A 20,801-nucleotide genomic window follows, 5' to 3' on the forward strand; every position below is an offset into this window, starting at 1 on the left:
TGGATGCATCCTGAATCAGAGGTTATTCTGAATATAATTTTCTTTTTAAATTTTAAAAATTGATTCTTATAGTTCAGGATATCATTGACTTTTTTAAAAAAGCATTCAGCCCATTTTATACTCTTAGAGAATATAAGCTTCCCATTGTCAATGAGTAACACGGTTTAATCCTGTGTTATTGAAATAAGAAAAAAAAAGTTGATTTTTTAATGGTGTTTTTCAACTTTGACTTCCCATTTTCTGCAGTGATAAGATCATGTGACCATTTTCCAAACTGTGCTATTGTTAAGGTAAATGGTAGAAAAAGCAACTTTCCAGTTTGCTTAAGTAAACTGCACTAAGTTATTCTGTTTAATTCTATAGTAAACTAAAAGCATGTATGATCTTAGAGCACTTAAGCATTCTTTCATTTTGCTAGTTTTGCCAATGCGTACTGATTTCACTCAGTGTCAAAGAGATCCTTCAGATTACTGGATTTGGTAGAAATGCATTTCAGAAATGAGTTGCTTGTTTGTTCCTCTATTTGGAAGTATTATTTGCACTGTATAGAATTTCTGAACTTTTTAAACACCTTCTAATTCTCAAATGGCTATTGTGATCAATTTTGTGATACGACTCTGTGGATTTGGATCACCAGACAGCAATAGTCCTCTGCCTTTGTCTTCCCCAGGAACTGTTATGTGTGATCCCCTTTCCTGGGAATGGCTGAAAACCTGCCTGCCTGTGGGAAATGGTGAGTGAATTCCTTGTTTGGTGCTTTACCTATTAAAAAGTTTTATCTAAATCCATGAATTTTCTCTCTTTTACTCTTGCAATTCTTTCCTTCATTGCACTGGAGGGAGGGGTGGGAACGAGCAAGGGCCTGCATGGGGCTCAGTTGCCATGTCGGGCTAAGACATGGCAGCATGACCCTGGTGAATCTGTGTTTCTGTACTGCTTTTTCCCCTGGACTGCTGGCATATCAGTCTGAACAGCAGACAAATTCCAGCCACTTCTCAAATAGCTATCAAACTATTTCATAAGAAATATTGATTGCAATAAAAAGTTCAGAGCTTCTCAGTCTCTTGAGGGTTCCTTGTTCCTCAGATGTAGACCCACACATTCATCATCTCTCATTTGCCGAGTCTCAGTTGGACACTGAAATTGTGATTACCCCATTCATCCTTGGAACACCTTCTGGAAGAGGGACAGTGATGGTGTGTCTCCCCTGCCTTCCTCTGCCCTGCTTAAGCCACAGCCACCAGTGGGGTGGTGGCTGCTGCATCCAGCTGTCTCTGGATTTTGGGGATGGATGGCAGCACGGTAGCCAAGGGCTGTCTGGATCAGTGACCCAGATGTCTTGCTGGTATGCAAATACAAATGAATCATCTTATTTATAAACAGTGGACAGCTCAGGGCCCGTTGAGCTCTCCTGCAGAGCAGCAGGCTGCACGCCAGGATCTCCCTGGAGTGGGGGCACCTCCCAAGGTCACTCCTTGAGGCAGAGATTCCTTGCTGCTACTCATCAGCAGTAAGTGATTGGTGGCATGCTTAACTTTGACATCATCTCTAGTGTCTGGGGAGCTCAGTGAGGGGAAGTTAAAAGGCTGAAGGAGTGCTTCTAGACAGCAATTGACCACAGGCCTTCGAGATCAAGGTAGTGGTGGAAAAGGCACCTGTTTGTGTCTTGCACTGTATATAAAACTAGGAACAATATTCCTATCATTGCCTTTGACTTAAAAAGCATGGCACATGGCTAAGGTAGAGTAAATACTGTTACAAGTAAATTAATGCTACTGATAAATAATAAAACTACTAAATGTCACAAAATTATGTAAAGCCTGGCACAAAGTTTGCTGCAAGCACTAGTGACTTATTAGAACTGCAGTTCAGCTGCTGCTGATTATGTCATTTATGAACTAGAACAGACTAAGAACAGTAAATCAAAGAATTTACAGTAGGTTGGTGATAGATCAGAGTGTTTTAAGGTGTTCCTCTAGGCATGTGTTGCTCACCACAATTTATCAGGTGTTGAAACTCACAGAAATGGCCTTTGAAAGAACAAACTTGACTAGCTGTTGATTTTAAGCCATACTGTTGAATATTTTATAAAAGTTCTTTGCTAGGACTTTTTGGCAGTGATGTATATAAGCTTTGATATAATGTCTATGCTATTAATTCTGGTTCTTATAATAAGTTTTATCTCTGGGCTTGAATGCCCCAAGTGGGTAATCACTCTTACTTCAGATTTTGGGGCTAGACTGGCATTTACATGAAATCCAGGTTTGTGATTACATTGTGTTATGCATCCTCATATCTTTCGCATCATCAGGTGCAAACCAGAAGTAAATGTAAGTTTCTGAAAAACACTCTATGAAAATGGTGGTATTTGCATCGTGCAAAGGCCTCGGGAGATTTAATACCACTTTTGATGAGTACAAAGCAACGGGACAAATTTAAAATATCAGTGCCTTGTTCTAATTTGCAATTTAAAAACCATTGCCTGAGGTAAATTAAACTTTTAATGGCCCTGTAAATGAAGCTGTGGAAATCTTCATGACTTAGCTTCTTCTTTGGCCTCTTCCAGCTGGGTATAATAAATTCCAAAGGTAACTTACTTTCTGATATCCCCCAGTCTGTTTTCTTTCTACACCCTCTAGCAGTTTTCATTTTCTACTCCTACCCTTGAGTCTTTGAATTGTTCCAAGAGTTCAACAATTCTCTTATGGGCTGGTATCAATATACCATGACTATTACAGCTGTTTGTTTTGACAAAGACTGCTATTTATTTCTGATTTTTGATCATAAGTCACTCATCTTTTCCAGTTTGTATGGGCAATTTTCGTGATAAAATCTAAAAAATGAGGAAAATGTAATTTAAGGTGCTTAGTAAAAATCAAAAAATTACATGAATGAAAGTAGAAAATGAAAATATCTTTCACATGCAACCCAGGGCTAGAAGACTTACAATGATGAAAACAATTGCTTTGGTAATTCTTTGAAATCTTTCAGTTGAGCACAGTAGTATATCATGCTATGAAACTACCTAGCCAAAAAAAAAAAAAAAAATTGCATTTGGGAAAAATATTTTCCAAAAACAATGGGACAATTTTGGGACAATATATGATTTTTCACTTGACTCTACAGTCTACAGAGAAGATGACAGACTGATATTTTAATGTTAGCTGCTGTAGGAATTTTCCTCTTGAAAATCTTTCAGATGAGAAATACAGAGAGCTCTGTGCCTCTGTGACATCCAGCTAAATATTAAGTTGTCCCAGATTTTGCTCACTTTCCTTTTCTCCATTCTACTTATTTTTTTCTTATCCCATCAAAGATGGTGTTACATCTCCTGAGTCATCCTTTCCTGAGTTCTGAAAGTCTGGTCACATGCCTGGGGCAGCTTTCACCACCTTAGCAGACAAAGTAGAGCAATGGGAAGGTGTCAGAGCCATTTATAAGTGCTCACTGTCTCGGAAAGGGTAAGGAGGAACGGAGGGCTAAAAGCAGGGCTGACAGGAGTGAGACTGTGGTGCTGAGGATGTCAATCTAACCAAAAGACACAAAGTTGATGATACCCAAGCACCACAGACAGTAAAATTATTTTCTTTCTCATATAAATAATGACATTGTACAATATTTTATTGCATTGACTGCATATTTCCTTGAGTACTTCAGGGAATTATGAAGACTGCAGCTTACAATTTATTTTTGTTCATACAAAATGAACAAAACTTCTAGTAAATTATAACTATTTTAGCAATAGAAGGCCTCTTTTAATTACATTGAAGAAAACAATGTGCTTACATAAAACCAAATTGTTATTAAATCTGTAGGAACCATTCAAATCTCTGCATTAGTCCTGCACAGGAATGGGGTACAGCAACAGCTTCACATTTTGGGCATGGCAATATGGCACAGTTATTATATAGCTAGGAAAGAAGATGCAGGGGTTTTTTTTGATGTTCACTCATGTGCTTGGCTTCAGTCTGTGTTCATATTAGAGCATATATGAAGTGACCTACTTAGCTTCAATCCTGTAGTGAGCTTTTCTTTTTCCCAGCCATTAAACCCATTTTTTTCTTTTATAGTAAATTTTGGAACTTTTTGAAGTATCTGGCATGCTGGTAATCCCTGGGAAGTTTGCATGGTTAATATGTTATACTTTCTTCCTCCTCTTTGACTTGCAGGGTTAGATTTATATTGGGATCTTAAAAATTCAGTAGCTTTCAGATTTTTTCTAGATTCAGATTAAACCAATCCTTAGCCTCCTCTATTTATGAAGCTTCCAGCTGCAGCTCATGATTGCTTTGGGGTTCCCATACTGATGATAATTTGATACATTGGCATATGTAGATCTCCTTTAAATCCAGGCTTACAAGTAATTTATTAAAATAATTCATAATTAATTGAGTTTCTAATTTGCCTTTTGGTGAAGCACCCCTGGATGCACAGCATTAAAGGTTCTATTGAAGTGTGACCTGATTAACTGATTAATAGATTTTGCTTTTTACAGGAGCTTCTTACATATGTGAGCATAATTATATTCTATCACTTTCAGGGAAAATGGAGTAATTGAGGCAGAGAAATGCTTTGGTCTTGTAATTTAATTAATATCATGTTCTGTGAAAAGGCCAGATTGACAGGTGTGAAAAATCAAGTTCTCTTTTCTCACAGGACTATTGAGCATTGAACTGACCCCCCACCTGGTACACATATCTCCCTTGTGCTTACCAGCATGCTCCAACCTCAAGCAGAATCAATGTAGAAGGATCAGTTTATTGCAGAATGCTGATTTGTCTTGAATTTAATGATTTAAATTCTTCTTATTTTCTAATTCTTTTCTCTATCTCCCAAAGTCCTTTCCTGTGGTATTTGTATAGGATTTGCCTTTCCACAATGTCTCTGGAAACTTCAAGTGTCAATTCTTTTGTTAGAATAATGATGGGTTTGGAGCGTAGGAAGGTACCATTCAACCCTTGCAATATATTTAACATAGAAAAGACCATGATGTCTCTACCTTCTTTGTAGGAAAGGAAAAGAAAATCTCTCCTAACAGACACTTACTAAGAAGGTAGACATATTTTTAGAAAATATTTGAAAGTGCATTCACTTGTATATCTGGTGTGTGGTTCCTTGGAATCTTCCAAAATCTATACAGAAATAATCTGAGAATTTATAGCGATATTTTGTATATTGCTAGTGATAACTATTTGTAGGAGCGACAGATGCATGTCCATATTCCTACAATCTTTAACCCATAAAGAGAATGCTATTTTTAAAGCACCTGCAAGAAAAAAAAAAAAAGACTAGTTTCATCTACTTCAGATGAACAAGAAAAATTATTTCAAACTGGCATGAAAATTACCAGTGCTTTACCAAAAGAAGTATATCACCTCCAATACAGTAGCATTTGAAATTAAGAAGAGACAAATGATAAAACTATGTTGTTCATTACCATAAGTAATGAACGCTGACTGGGTTTGACAGGAAAAGCTTCATTGCCCGTAGAGCAACAAGCTGATATATAGCAAGCAACTAGTGCCACAAAGCCTGTGAGGGAAATACAATTTATTCTAATGAAAATTGCTTATGTGTACTTGTTCCTTATTTCCTGACATGGGCTGCAGTGTTGTGCACCTTGCTTTATCTCTGGCCTTTGAAAGTATTTGAGAGCAGACATTTCTACATTTTGTAGCATACCTTAGTTGTTTGGGGGTTTTCTTTGTATTCAACACCTCTTTAAACACTGCATTTTGTTGTTGATTTGAAACACTTTCTGAAATTTTATTTCTGTGCATTTGGGACATGTTGCTGATGCATGTGACTCCTTCATTTTCTTTTTTCTTTCTTTGCTGTGACTTTTTGGCAGAGATGCATGTAAGCAAAGCTGGTACTGGTATTAAGGTTTCACAGTTTCACTACTGATGGAGGTCAGCATATCATCCCATCGCAGTTTACAGTTTTTCAGTTCTTCAGTGGTTATTTTTTATGCAGGTTAGATCCTGAAGGCTGTGTTTGTTTATGCTGACTGCCATTCAAAGTGGATACAGAGTCAAGTGTCGCTATAGTAACATTTCCTTGCTCTGCACTCCTTTCCTGAGACTTACCTGAAACATTGTAGGCAGTTAAGACGTGTTTCATTACAACAAACAGTGCATCTCCCAAGCCAGGGGGTATTCACAGACTAAAACATTCACCTTGGAGAATAATCTTTCTTCCTTCTTTACTGATTAAAGTTCTTGCTGACTAACTGCTATAGTGAATAAATCTCCACTACATAGTGCAAAATAATTCTTACCAAAGGAACAAGCCTGAGTCCTCCGTTTCCTTGAATGAAAGATTTGGAGCTAAATGAGCAAGCAGCAAAGCAAGCAAAGTTTTAACCTTACACTTTGTTTACTTCTAAAATCATATCTTTCAACCATGACACTAAAGTCCTGGAAATGCCTTTACAAGAGAAAACTGTGAGAGGGGATCCTTCAGCTGTTACTGTGATTCATTGCTGCCCTAAACCCTTCATGTATTTGCAATGTCAGGACTCATTCTCCTTCACCTCTCCTGTGTATCACAAACAGTAGTAATTCTTATCTGTAGCTCTCTACTATTTCAATGAATCATTTTGATCTCAGCCTGAGCAGGTTTCTAAACTAACTCTCTTGTACTCCTGAGGCAGCTTTGTCAGAACACCTCAGTCCCAGTCTTCGACATTGCCGGGATCTGGATCTCTCTTGCACAGAAATGCACAGACATTGAAAAAATTCTGTGGTGCTTTTGAAGTATGCAAAAGTGTGAAAGAAAATATAAGCATTCCAAGGAATTTTAATGAACATTTTTTTTTTCTTGTTGCTGTTGATCATGAGTTCCATGTGAAATCAACTTTCTCTGGTAAATCTGCCTCCTTTTGTAGAGTTTTGGATGGAGAGGTGACACTTTTTTGGAGTCAGCATAGTCAAACTGCCATGCCAGCCTCATAATTTTAAGTAATTTTGAAATATGAAATGAGATTGTAAGTAATGTTACAAAAAAGAAAAGCCCAAGTACTTTGAATCTAAAATGTTCTCTCACACTTTCTTTTTTTCACCCCCAAGAAGATTAAATTAGTTCAGTACAGCTATGGTTATAATGATCTGGTTCCTGATGCTAGAGTGATTAAACTGGGTGCATTAAAGTAAGCAATGATAAATTAAAAGTACAGTAGAAACTTTAGTGGGTGTGAACAGATGAGTAATCTTAATTGGAAATGAAATATGCCCATTATTCTGTGCTATAAATGGACTTTTATATTATAAATTGAAGAGATAAGTACTTGATGTGTGATGCAGTGCCACATCAGAAAGAAGTTCGGTACAAGTGTCTGTAGTAAAGCCTTTTCTTGGTTCATTAAGGAGAAACACAAATTTCCAAGGTGCCTCACTAACATTTCTTTGCCTCAGTAGCATTTCTGTGCAAAACTAGATGCAAGCAGTAACTTTTCTATTAAACACTCAAAATTTTCATAATACTTTTAGAATAAAAGTAAATACCTTTCTTAAAAGTGGTTTCACAGTATATTCACATTCATTTTTTCCCCTGCACATTCCAGACTAAATAACACAGTCAATACTTCTTTGAAATCCATACAAAATGACAGAAATCTGAAAGTAAAAAGTGATTACCTAAAGCCCAAAGCATCTAAGAAAAGTCTGCGTCTTTCAGTCTAATAGTTCCACATGACCAACATGAATGATGGGATTCTCCATACAGAGTATATGAAATATATTCTCATGATTGGCATTTAGGAGAACTTGGTTTTTTTTGCAAAGTAATGTTCACTATTATCTTGCTCATTAGAACCTCATGAAATTTCCATTGCTTCTCAGTAGGAAGAGAAAAATGGTCTGTGTGGGTTGGGTTGGCTTTTGATAACACAAATCCTTATTTAATCCTATTAAGTCAAAACTTTCCAATCCCTGTCAAATTGCAAGAGCCTGTTACTATTTCAGTTGTGAACAAACTCAAAGAAATGTTTGAGGCTGTCCCCTCTGTGATTGCTGTGTTGAGATTTACATAGATCCTATATTCAAAAGAGCAATTACAAAACATTTCCTTTCCTGAGACCTATGTATTTCAGAGCATTTGGTTCTCTAGAAGGAATTCTAAGGTGTAATTGTTGCTTCTACCACATATAACTTTGTTGATCTTAAGTGAAGTGGTAGTCTTAAAGAGTGCAAAACCCCAAAAATTCTGTCACTACAATTATGAACAAGAATGAGAAAATTAGTCCCAGTTCTTGTCTCTGGAAACTAAAGCTCAAAGTTTATACAAATGAGAGACTTTTACTTCTGAAACAAAGATTTGACCCATAGAGCCAGAGGACCAGTGAAAGAAGTGATCATATAACTTCTACTCTAATTAGGCTGCAATACAGCAATGAACCAACCTAGATAATTAACTGAACAAAGAATAACCATGTCAGCTCTGGGTGCTGACAGCTGGTGCTCTGTGTTTGCCAACATGCCCTGTTGTGTTAAATTTAGTTACACTGAAATATCCTGCATATATTGTATTTGAATTAAAAGATTTTATTTTGCTGTAAGAAGTGCTGTTCTTCATGCAGCTCAGTAATCTGAAGACTGAAGGTTACAGAGACAGAGAACTCACTAAGTTGGAACTATGATCTAATACCTTTTTTTCTACTTTACACCTCTGACCCTCATTTTAAAAATTATTCACATGCGGGTGACTGCCAAATTCTTGCTGTCTGCTTTATACAACATTTACACTGATCCTAAACTGCACGGGATCTGAAGCAGCCACCTTATGATCTCATATATCACATTTATAAGCGTCTCTAGAGACAGGTAGTGCAGAGATACAGATAATGCAGAAAGATATTCCATAGACTGCAAAGTTTGAGGGCTTGTAGTCTTGAATTACAAGTGGAAAACAAGGTATGTTCTGGCTTTGCACATGTTTTGCTTATACAGCTCAATTTCACTGAAGCATAATTTATTTGCTTATTTCTTGAATTATAACAAAATGAATCTATGAATTAATCTGAAGAAAGTTTGCAAAACTGGTGGGTGTCCTGTTTTAGAGTCACTAACACTGGAATCAGCTTTTCTAGTTGGTCTAAGGAAGACTGAGTGTGTTAATCCTTACATTCAATGTATGTTGTAAATCTTATGTATCATTTCCATTTTATTCTAGCACCAGAGGTAACAAGTCTTAGAGTGATCTTTATTCTTTTTGTTTTTCTCTTAAGTAAATGACATCATTGTGTCCAGTTTGTACCTTTTATAAGTCTAAAATGAACACATTTCTGCCATTCTCCAAGATTAGACTATATACTAATGAAAACCTCAAATTATGTTATTAACGTTGTTTCCCTCTTAAATCTACAGATTTTTTTAATAGATGAATTATGATGGCTGCAAGGTGAGTGAATTTGAATAAGTGAATTCCTACACAATCAAATTCAAAGCAAACACAGTATTTAGTAGAGATTCAATGCATTTGCAATACTTTGGAGTAGACTCTCAGTAAAAAATACTAAGGCCTACTCTCTCTTAGGAATTTTCTGGAATCAGAAGGCAAGCATAGTGAGTGAAGAATTGAACTGCCTCTGCATAAACTAACATTAAACTGCAAATTTAAGCAAGAAGCTTATAACTATATGATTCTATTCAACCACCCCTTTTCCTTGTGCCTCAGAGATGAGGAATTTGCAAGAAAATGCTGCTCTGCTTCTTGTGTGCAGTTAGGAAATATATACACCTACATGCAAGATAATATTTCCAGTTGTAGTCAGAGAGGATGTTCCCTTACCTTTCTTATTATAACAGTAATAGTAACAATTGTTAAACAAAAAGGTGAAAATTCAGTTAGCCTGATGGAGCTAAAATCTGTCTCCCAGAAGACAATCTTAATCACTAGGCTTCAGATTTGAGGAGGTTTCTTGAACCTAGCCCAGAAACTGTTTGCTGGCTGACTCGAATGGCATGGCTTTTCTTGTCGACATTCTTAAAGTGTATTCTTGTTCCCAAACAGATGTTTCTGCTATGCAAAGTGACAACTGGGAACAGCTCTTGGCACATTCTGTGAGTGGGGCTTGATCTATGCCAGTAAGGTCAAACATTCCTTGGGAATAATCGGGGAGAACATTTCCTAACAGATAAATAGACATGACCATTCTAGATTAAGGTGTAAGCTATGGAATTTGTGAGCGTGGAGCTTTTCTTTTTGTGCTCAAATGTGTCACTTGATGGACAATGGGCTTTTGAAACTGAGCACTGCCAGAGGCTGCTGATATACACAAGGTTAAGGACATGCATATGAATTATTTTCACTGATAAGGACCTAGCTGTTTAAAAAATGCCCAAGCAATACTATTTCCCCATAAGTTTAGAAGCAATAATTTAGTAGCAGAATCTTTTGTAATATTTACTAGTAGATATGTGCATGCCTTTGGTGCTGTTCTGTTAACAATACATTCACAAGGATAATTATATGCTCTGGCAGAGATATAACACTGAACATTCCACTTTTTATTAATTCCCAGAGATGCTTTTTAACATATGGTTGAGAAATTCTTCATTCTTTATTTGGATTTTTTACATTGCTTTCTCTTTTCACTTATGCTGTCTTCGGTGGACAGCTCCGGCCCAGTTACTTGGCATGAGGCTGTCAGGCTTCCTTGCTGGATTTATCAAAGGCAACCACACAAATGAATAAAGTTCAGACTGACATTCTCTGAGGTTATACAGTTTAAACAAATTCACATTGGCCTTTTTTTGACAATAACTCTCCTTACACACCTTGCATTGCCCTCTTCTTTTTATGTTCCCCTCAGAATAATTACTACCCTTTAACCTGCAGTGACTTTAACATCAAATCTCTGTTCTGCAGCTATCAGTTGTGCAAGTTGAAGTAAATGGCTTAAAGAATTTGGGACTGTGGTAGAATTGGAAGATGAATAATAGGGTTTTCTTCCTATGTTTTATTGGCTGACACTGCCACCCTGTGAATTCATGTTCTTCCTCCTAAGCAGATATACATATGTCCATTTGGAAATGACATCATCTGTGTTTCTGCCTCTTGGCACTGAAAATAATGAAACTTTAGTGAGTCTTTTAATTCACATACACTGCTTTATTTTATTTTGTGTTCCTTAGCATGACTTTGAAAAAAAATAAATGTAAGAAATATGAACTATTTAGCATCAGATTTTGCATATGACAACCAAACTAATGATTCAGTAATTATAGACTTCCAAGAAGGCTGACTAATATATCTCAAAATAGATTTGATTTGATCAGCTATTGGAAATTGCATCCTTTTCAAGGAGCTAAGTTTAGAAGCATGGTCTTATACCAATATAATGCATTTGCTCCAGTAAACATTTTTCCATCTTGGTATTAGGAGTTCCTCAATCTTAAAGAAGTATTCCTTACATATAAATACTTTAATTTTTGAAGTAAGCTATCTAACTCCATGGAGGTACTCTGTATAGCTCACACCAACAGCTCATAGCTGCCTGTTATGCAACCAAAGCTGTAAGACATCCTTGGCATGTTGCAGGTTTTTCATAAACACTGGAATAGGATCCATTATCATATCTGTCAAACCATAGTGTAAGTGAAAAATGTGAGCTCTGCCTCCTAACTTACTGTAACAAGAGAGTCCTGGAAAGGCATCTTTGTGGCTGTCAGTACAGTGTGAATGTATCTCTGGTGTACTTAAATTATTTTTTAGCTTTTTATGTGACAGTATTGCAGGAAAGACCAAGTTCATATTGGGTTGGATGTTTTCTCAGGTTCTTGTGGAAATAGTGTCAGAAATAATCAGTAGCTTTGAATGCTAAGGGGGAGTAATTATTTTAAAATATCAAAACAGCTATGGGAGTCTTGTGAGGTTTTTCACTGTGTTGCAAAGCTTGCAGATCAAACATCTTCAATTTGTAGGCAGAAGACTATCTAGGGAAGAAGGGACCTGCTGTTCTTTTAGCTTATTTGTTGAGTAATTATAATTTGGTTTCTTTTTTACGAGTCTTTAATCTACAAATGTAATTTGTGATCTGCTACTCATACTGGGGGTTTTGTGTTTCACACATTGATTTTAAAGATTCAGTGGCCAAATTCTGTTTCCATTATGTCTGCACAAATCTTCTTATTCACCAGGAAGTGGGGGAAGTCAAAAGTGTCCTCTTATAGACTACAGTAATATTGATAAGGAGTGTTAAGGAAGATATGCTTCAACTGCTGTTACTTATTCTTTTTTGCATATATTGGGAAAAAACCCCAAAATTTTAACCTCTAGACAGACACTCAAATATTTTTTCTCAACTGTTACATTCACATGAGAATAGGGGCAAAATAATATTTCTCTAGGAGAATGAATGTTTGAGGAATCTAAGGCACTAATTCTAAAACCTTCTATTGTAATCTTGGAAAAATCAAGCCATGTAGTACTGAATACATAGCTGGAAACTTAAAACGTCTTTTTGTTAATGAAGTTAAAATTCCCACAGAATTGTTTCTCTCCTGAGCTCCTGAAGTAGTAAAAGCTTTTGTGAGATTTCTCATCTATTAACCTCTTAAAAACCATATGGCAAGCTATCAAAACAAGGATTCTGAACAGGGCTATAAGTGAAAGTTCACACTGAAATACACAGAGGGCATTGCAGAGCCACTTACCTGGTGTCAGTTAAGATAAAGCAGACAAAGTGGTAAAAAAGAGAAATTTCCTTTTAGCGCATTTCTAAAAGCAAAACTTGTCTTAGTAATTTTGGCTTCATTTAACCTGTAACATACTGTGATAGCTGTTAGTAAGATACAGAGTATGGCAATTCAGCTATCTGTATTTCAAATACAATTTAAAATAGGTGAAATAAGTTAGCTAAAAAGAAAAATAAATCGAGGTCTCTTTGGAATAACAGGGCCAGTGCTTTTAAAAGCTAGGACGTAAGAGAATTATAGTACTGAAGAAGCCTGTTTTGCCTACATAATGGTTTTCTAAGTTATTAGAAAATAACAGTATCACTATTGTTGTTAGTATCCAAGTGCAGAGTAGGTTATATTGCCTACACAATTCCAGTCCTGTAGATGATAGAGTGTATGAAGAGGGTAATTACGATAATGCACAGAGGTATTTTTCATGATTGAGGAGTGTTTTATGAATAAAGTATTTTTTGACTTTAGTGAGGAGCTAAGATGCTTCAGGGATTTTACTGAGTCTGCCTTCTTAAAAGAAGGGTGTCTTTACAAGACACAGATGAAGAAGACAACACCTACCTTTCCATGCAACTTCCATCCCCATGGTTAGAATAATTCTGTGATATGAACAAATGGATTTCAGATCTGTCTTTTCGTATTGAGACAAATTTGATTATAAAATTAGATTTCTCAGAAAACCATGCCAACAATTTGGTGATGATAGGTTCTTTTCAGTGCTTAGCTGTTTAAGAAGAACTGTTTTGAGTTAATATGCAACCATGTATGACATGTTTTCACACATAATTCAGAGTACATAAAATCTATAGGCCCTTTGAAGGGTATGTTGCTTCAGAAACACAGGAAAGGATTAATACATGTTTTAATAATAAATTTATATATAATGTACACATAAACCATGTAATCATAAAATATTCTGTGTTGGAATGTTGGAGTTGGATCCCCCAGGAGGATCATCCAAGTCCATTATTCAACTCCTCGTCCAACACAGGACACCCAAGCACAGGACACCCAAGAAACCCTGTGCCTGAGAGCATTGTCCAAACACTTCTTGAGCTCTGTCAGGTTTGGTGCTGTGGCCACTTCCCTGGGAAACCTCTTCCAGTGCCCAGCCACCTCTGGGTGAAAAATCTTTTTCTAATATCCAACCTAAACCTGCTCTAACACAACTTCAGGCCATTTTCTTGCGTTCTGTCACTGGTCACTTCACTAGTGAGGAAGCTTTAGGCTGCTGTGAGGTCTCCCCTCAGAGTCTTCTCCTCCAGGCTGAACAAGTAGAGCAGGACAATTCCCTCCCTTGCCCAGCTAGTGAAGCTGTGCCTGATGTCCCCTGGGACACAGCTGGCTGCCAGGGCACTGCTGACTCATATTCAGCTTCCCACTGACCATTGACTTGCTGTCTTACTAAATAAATACCAGGATTTTCCTCATCTCCGATGACTGTTCAACTATTAAAATAATGAAGGTCATTTGTTTTCACTTCTCTCATCAAAATCACAATGAGTAAATTTGTTTCAGCTCTTGTGAATCCCAAGTAAATATAGCATCTACTTCTAGTTTCAGTTTTGTTTTCTCTGTGTTTTTGACAGGAGAGATCTGGGCATCTCCCAAACCTTCATATTTCCTAAAATGCTGCTCAGTTTTCTATTTTGTGGGAATGGATATGTTTTTTTGGGGTTTTTTGTTGGGTTGTTTTTTGTTTTGTGGTTTTTTTTTGTTTGTTTGTTTTTTGTTTTTTTTTTTTTTTTTTTTTTTTTTTTGTTTTTTGGTTTTTTTTTTGCTTTATGCCCAATTGTTGCTCTTATTTGTTGTTTTGCAATAAAGGTCCTACTGCTCCTCTGGACATTCAATGGCTAAATTTCACTTTGTGTTTCCATTCTTCTAATGGTCATGGTAGTCTTTTGAGTGCAATCTTTCTACTGAATGTCAGTTAGAATACCTCCACTCAAATCTGAATCTTTACATAGTTACATAGATAGACATTCTCAAAAAATAATCTTATGTGAAAACTTAACTGTCCTGGATATGTAGTGAACCATATTGAGGGGCCAATGTAATTAAATAAAAAAGGTCTGATTGGGTGTGGGTATTAGATTTGGGGCTTTTTTCAGGTATTTAGGTTGAGAGGGATCAAACTGTCTCTAATCTCCAGATGATATTGGGAATCATAAAAACGCATGAAGAATTTTTTAAGTTTTGAAAAAGTAGTAAAACCCTGTTGGATCAGTTATTATGTTCCAACTTATTTGCCTGCAATAGGAAATACATAAATATGTCCAAGGACAAAACCCTACCTTTGAGGTTTGAAAGCTTGATGATGGTCTACTTTTTTTGGACACAAAAGGTGTTAAATAGTTTCAGAGACCTGAATGGACCTGTAATGAATCTCAGTAATGAAGAAGCTACTCAGAATGAATGGAGATAATTAACAGATTGAAGTTCTGCAAGCAACAAGTAATTGAATTGTTGGTGGATAATTTGTTTCCAGAGACATTTTTACTATCTGGTCATATGCTATATTTGTTCTTATCTTTATATTCAAAAGAAAATTGTCTTCAAATCTTGGATTATCCCCAGCATGATCTTGGATATTAAGCAACTAGAAAAGAAAGGTACTATTTAAAAATATTGTTTTTAGCAGTTGTCCACAGGCCCTATTTTAATTTTAAATAGCAGTTGTTTCTATTTTCTTATGATGGTTGTACTGTCAGGATCCCATAGGGATTGATATAATGACTGTCACTCTATTTTTGGACACTGCTCATACTATTAGTAGCGATGGTCTTGAATAAGGGACTATGGTAATGTCATCAGAAAGGCCAATGGGGAAACTGTAGAGAATTTAATAGGATCAAAGAAAACTGATGGGAAAATGATAGATGTGAAATCTGAAATGACTCATTGTACCTGAATTTGCACACATTGCTGGACTCTGGTACCAAGATAAGCCTGGATCATGGACAGTCTTACTCAAACCTATCCTGTATTTCCTTCCTTTATACATGGTAGAAATGGGGCTTCTCTTCAGTCCTATAATCCTGTCCTATAAAATGTCTTCTGTTCCTCCCTGCAGAAGAATTGAAATTGCTGCTCTTTCCCTTCCCTTTATGTTCAGCCCCCACATGGATATCATTACTATTTCATAGTAGATTTACCTTTGCCAAATACAGTTTTTGTTCTTCTGCATTCCATCATTTGCACATATATTTTTGTTTCTTGCCTTTTTTCCTATCTGGGTGATTTTTAAATAGTCCAAAAACTATTCGTAATGATTTTAAAAATGCATGTAGTCAGTGCCTCTGGCCAACTTAATTTGATGGAGTTTTTTTTCAAGATTAATGTTAGTGTCAATTGTATTTTTTTCTCCTCAGAAATTTTTTTAATGACTCTGTCATTTGGTAATCCATAGTCCTTGAAAGCAAACCAAAGCACATTGCTTTTCTGTGCACTAACTCAACCATCCAGTCAGCTAGAACAGGCAAAATGGAACACACAAGCTAATAACAATTACATTGATTGGATGTGAACTTCAGTTACTGCAGTCTAGCTGTGCCTAGTAGGATTGGGAATTTGGTGGCTTTTCATTTGTTATTTTGTTCAGGGGAGAAAGAAGGTGGTGTGAAGACAGCGTGGTTCTGGATTGATGATGGGTACTTAGAATCGGCTTCTCTGACTTTTTCTCCAGGGTGCCTAAAATTCCCTTGTCTCGTCAGAAGTACATTTCCATTAGGGATATGGGATAGCAAGAATTTCCTTTTAGTCTGATGAAGACAGACAATTCTGTTTTTATATTATGAATAACTGTATGATCTCTGACAACAGGTCACATAACCCAACTGCCACTTACTGATTGGAAGATCTTGTTCTAGTTCACCTTTTATCATCTCCAAATATGAGCATTTGACAGAATGATATGAAAAGTAAATATTTTTCACCGTTATATGAAATTTCTTTTTAGCCACAGAAATCCAATTAAGTTTACACAATCATGTCTTCCAACACTAAAAAAATGTAGTCAGAGATAATACCAGTTAAACATTGGGTGTGTGGTGTGTTTAACCAAAATTTGAAATTATCTTGTTGGATCAAGGCCTGACTTGTTAAAGTTAGGTGCATCTGCTTGTCACTAAGAAGAGTAGTGAATTCTATTCTGTGTCATTTGCTCTGGGTTATTGCAGATCCAAGTTTCTTTCTGCAGGCATCAGGGGATGTACATATCTTCCCTGATGATGATTGTTAGAAGCATGCCATGATCCTGAGGACTATTTTCTATACCAATCTATATTATTGCAATGTCAGGCTCCAATGTACTTGTTGCCTATAACATACAGACATATATTCAGTAAATCTACAATACATGCAGTAAATATTCTTTCTTTACAGTTTTGTAGGCTTTTTTACTTTTCCTTCCACAAACTGTGTCCTTAATTTGGTAAAGAATTTTTAAGAGGCAGCATTTTTTTTATTAAGAGCAGACATTGATTGAAAAATTATGGTAAAAAAGAAAATAAAATGACTTTATAATCTAGATTCCACTTTTCCCAGTATGTCATGAGGTTAAGTCATCATTCTCAAGTATCCCTGCAGCTACAGAGAACAGGCTGTTGGAACTATATTATTACCAAAGACATTTGATATTTTAAGTGGTGATATTGCATCAGGAGCATTCTCCATGCCTTAAGCATGAGCAAATCTGTAATACTACTTAGGTAAGAGAGGTGATTGAATTCAACATGGAACAACTAGGCAATCAGCAGACTTTCCATCATCATGCCATGGAAAATTGTTTGTTATAAATTTAATAGGGGTGGCAAAATTTTGTCTTAATTGTCATAGAAGTACATTAATAATTATTACACCAAATATAAATGGATGGATAAAAAGAAAAGGACATACTGTGTCATTATTTGAGGCTTTATGGTTAAGTTCTTAAGACAGCTTTGCAAGGTACAAAAATGATCATTGTTCCTCCTTGTTGCCATAACAAACAGTTTATCAAGTGAATGTCCTTGCTCAGGATGATATAATTGGTTGATTGAGTTCTCTTCTTCTTTGGTTGAAAACTGCCACTCTGCACAGACTTTACAGAGTGCAACTGCTAAGCAAGTGTGGTTTTGGTTGGGTCGATTCAGAAAGGTAAAAATAGGCTGCAAATAGGCTGATTTGGGCAGTGAAAATGAATAAATAGGCCATGGCGTGAAAAGGTTAAACTTTAAGCTTCAGAACAAATATTAAAGCAAGGAAAGATATTTTTGGAGAAAATTAACTGAAGAAAATATGGTTTTAAGAGTCTGCTTATATCCCTTTAGCACAGTTTCTGATGCTTTTTGAGTTTTTAGCATTGCACTGTGTAGGCATCCTAGCAAAAAAAAAAAAAAATCCAACAGGAACCAAACTCAGTTAATAAAACTGACAATCATGAAATGACACATGGGTTCAGAGAGAAAGGGGAATCTGGGCTTCGAGTACTGGGCAAGCCCAGTGAGAAGTCCATTATCACATGGGAAAACTACAAAACATTGCTTAAACTGCATTAAAAAGGAGTGACACAATATTACTGCCCAGGGCATTCTTTTTGCCAGCTGTGGTTTCATATTGAAGTGCTTTGTGGAGATAGAAGACATTGAAACATAATGCAAAAGTGAAAGCTGAAAGATTTAGTTCAAAATTTTGACACAGTGATTTTAGGAACAGAAACTATAATTCATTGGTGGAATTCTTGGGGTGACTATAATCCTATGCCTGAGAAATTACTCATCTATAAACACGTATGTGAGAAATCTGACATTAATGAAGATGGGCTGTGTCAGTGGATGAAAAGAATCAGAAGACATTTTATGCAAGAAGCCTGTTTCTGTGTGAGGCTGAAAGATGATGACTGGCTCCCAAAGATGTGTATGTTTTTTAGGAAAAAAAAAAAAAGAAAATGGCTCACACCTTCATTATCATAGGGGACTTTAATCTGAGAGTCTTGCTAGAATATTTACCAATATTTAAACATCAATAGAATTTCTAAAAATTCTAGATTACATATTCATCAGTCAAAAGAGACTATCCAAGGTGTAAGAAACACTTTTCATTAGGAATGATTTTATTATGGAAAACAACTGTGATCTGAGTATTAGAGAGAAAAAATACCAGAAGGGAAAATATAAAAAGTTTCTAGGAGTCACAATAAAAGCAATTTATTACATAAAAGAAAAAAGTTGAAAATATCATATTTTTTAAACTATATATTGGTTAAGAGTAGAAATAGAAGGAAATGAATAACTAACCAAGAAACAAGGAAAATTACAGTATTTAATGTGATACAACTACATAGAAAATGGATAAAAGGAAAGAAAAAAATCCCCCCTCAATGACAGATCTTTGAGAAACTTTTTAAGAGTAAAGAATTTTCACAGCAGTACTAGTATAGTATAATATTACTTTTTAATTTAGTGAGAAAAATAACACAAAATCGATGTAGTGCACTTTAAAGAGCAAGGTAGTAGGTCTGAAAAATACACCACAAATTGAGTTGGTGTATTTTCAGAGAGAGAACAAAGTAATTGCTCATTGTCTATGTGCTATTTAATATCCATGGCTTGGAATGGGCACATCAAATCATAGGTGACAAAGTTTGAAAGTGATAGAGAGGTTTGTGAACTAGCAATAAGAAAGACATGTCCCTGGCACAAAACCATCTGGATTCTTTATTAGTTGGCATAACTAAATAGAATATTTTATCATTATCAAATAGAAAGGAGTTTGTAAAGAACAGGAATGTGAGCAGTGTATTCGAGGCAAGGGACCCAAAACTGAGACTCGCAGGCCTTCCTTCCATACTATGCTTAGGAGGACTAATGCCTATTTTATATTTGTGTATTTTGCTGCCATAACTGGTATACTTAAGCTATAAAGTATACCAATACTATTGGTATACTTTATCCAATTCTTGTGCTCTAGTTGGGAATAATAATGAAAACTGGAGAAGGTTCAAATAAATTCTACTTGTTATCGAACTATGAGTTAGAATGTTCTCTTTGGGACTGATGTCCTGAATTGTGATAATTCCAGTTTAGGATTTGCTATTGACTTCCTTCTGATTTTACTTAGTCTGTTTTCTCAGTCATTATAGTCCTGAGTTGGAGATCAGACATAGCTACAGTCATGGGAACATGGATCATCTGGTTAAAATCTGGTAGTGGCAACAGGCTGGCACTTGAATACATCATTGGCTTTAACTGATAATTTAAATTTTGTCCATTGTGATTTGTTCTCTGTCTTTGAGCATGACACTTGTCCAAGTAATACATGTGTGTTTAAGTGTATACATTTCTTAGTGTTTTACTGTGCTCACCAAAAAATATTCATTTTTTTAGATTTCTAGGGAGAAAAAAGTGACAACTGATAAATGCTCTGTTAGGTGGGACTGAAGGTCTATGTAGCCCACTGTTCTTCCCCCAACAGTGACAACAGCAAGTTTTACTTTTGTCAGGAACTCTTGAGATAGGAGGAGACAAGAAATGTTAAAAGACAGAAAAGCCCTTCCCATATGCTTTCCCCATGTCCTCCCCCTCTTCCCTCACACTTTACTCACCTCTCTCAGCTCACCTCCTACTCTGTCTTCACCACAAAATTTTGCAACCCAAAATTTTCAGCTTGTAGAAAAATTAAATTTTGCTCTTGGTGCTGCTTGCATTTTAGAACTGTCTTTGTTTTATTATGAATATGTAAGAAACTGACTGATGCTTAAAATACTAAACTGTATATTAAAATAACAAATACTTTGATAAATAGAAATGAATCCCCAAAGTGAGCCTGATATAGATGTAAATATTTTGATGTTAATCCCAAAAGTGAGCACTTAGTTTTGACGGTTCTGCTGCAATGGCACATATAAACAAGAGAGAATCTTTTTCCAAATGAGACATTTTTACCTAAAGGGTAGAAGTGGGAAGCAAACCAAAAGACAACACATGTCCACCTAGGACATCTGCAATTGTGTAATTGAAGAGGTTCTTTATTCTCCAATATTTAACATAAAACAAATTTCTCCAGTTTATGTGACATAATCAAAAACCTTGCAATAAAACAGAAAAGCAAAACTGCTTAGATAAGATTTGA

At 36.0% G+C, this 20,801-nt stretch overlaps 1 long non-coding RNA gene across 1 annotated transcript in view; it reads left to right on the forward strand.

The window, feature by feature from the left end:
- The first annotated feature begins 668 nt into the window (after window positions 1–668).
- LOC135303309 (uncharacterized) overlaps window positions 669–20,801 on the forward strand; it is a 64,471-nt gene continuing 44,338 nt past the window's right edge. The window contains exon 1 of the long non-coding RNA XR_010364767.1: window positions 669–733. This is a non-coding gene — a long non-coding RNA (uncharacterized LOC135303309). The remainder of the gene's footprint in view (window positions 734–20,801) is intronic.

Source organism: Passer domesticus, chromosome 6 (assembly GCF_036417665.1).
Source record: "Passer domesticus isolate bPasDom1 chromosome 6, bPasDom1.hap1, whole genome shotgun sequence".
In the NCBI taxonomy this organism is placed as follows: domain Eukaryota; kingdom Metazoa; phylum Chordata; class Aves; order Passeriformes; family Passeridae; genus Passer; species Passer domesticus.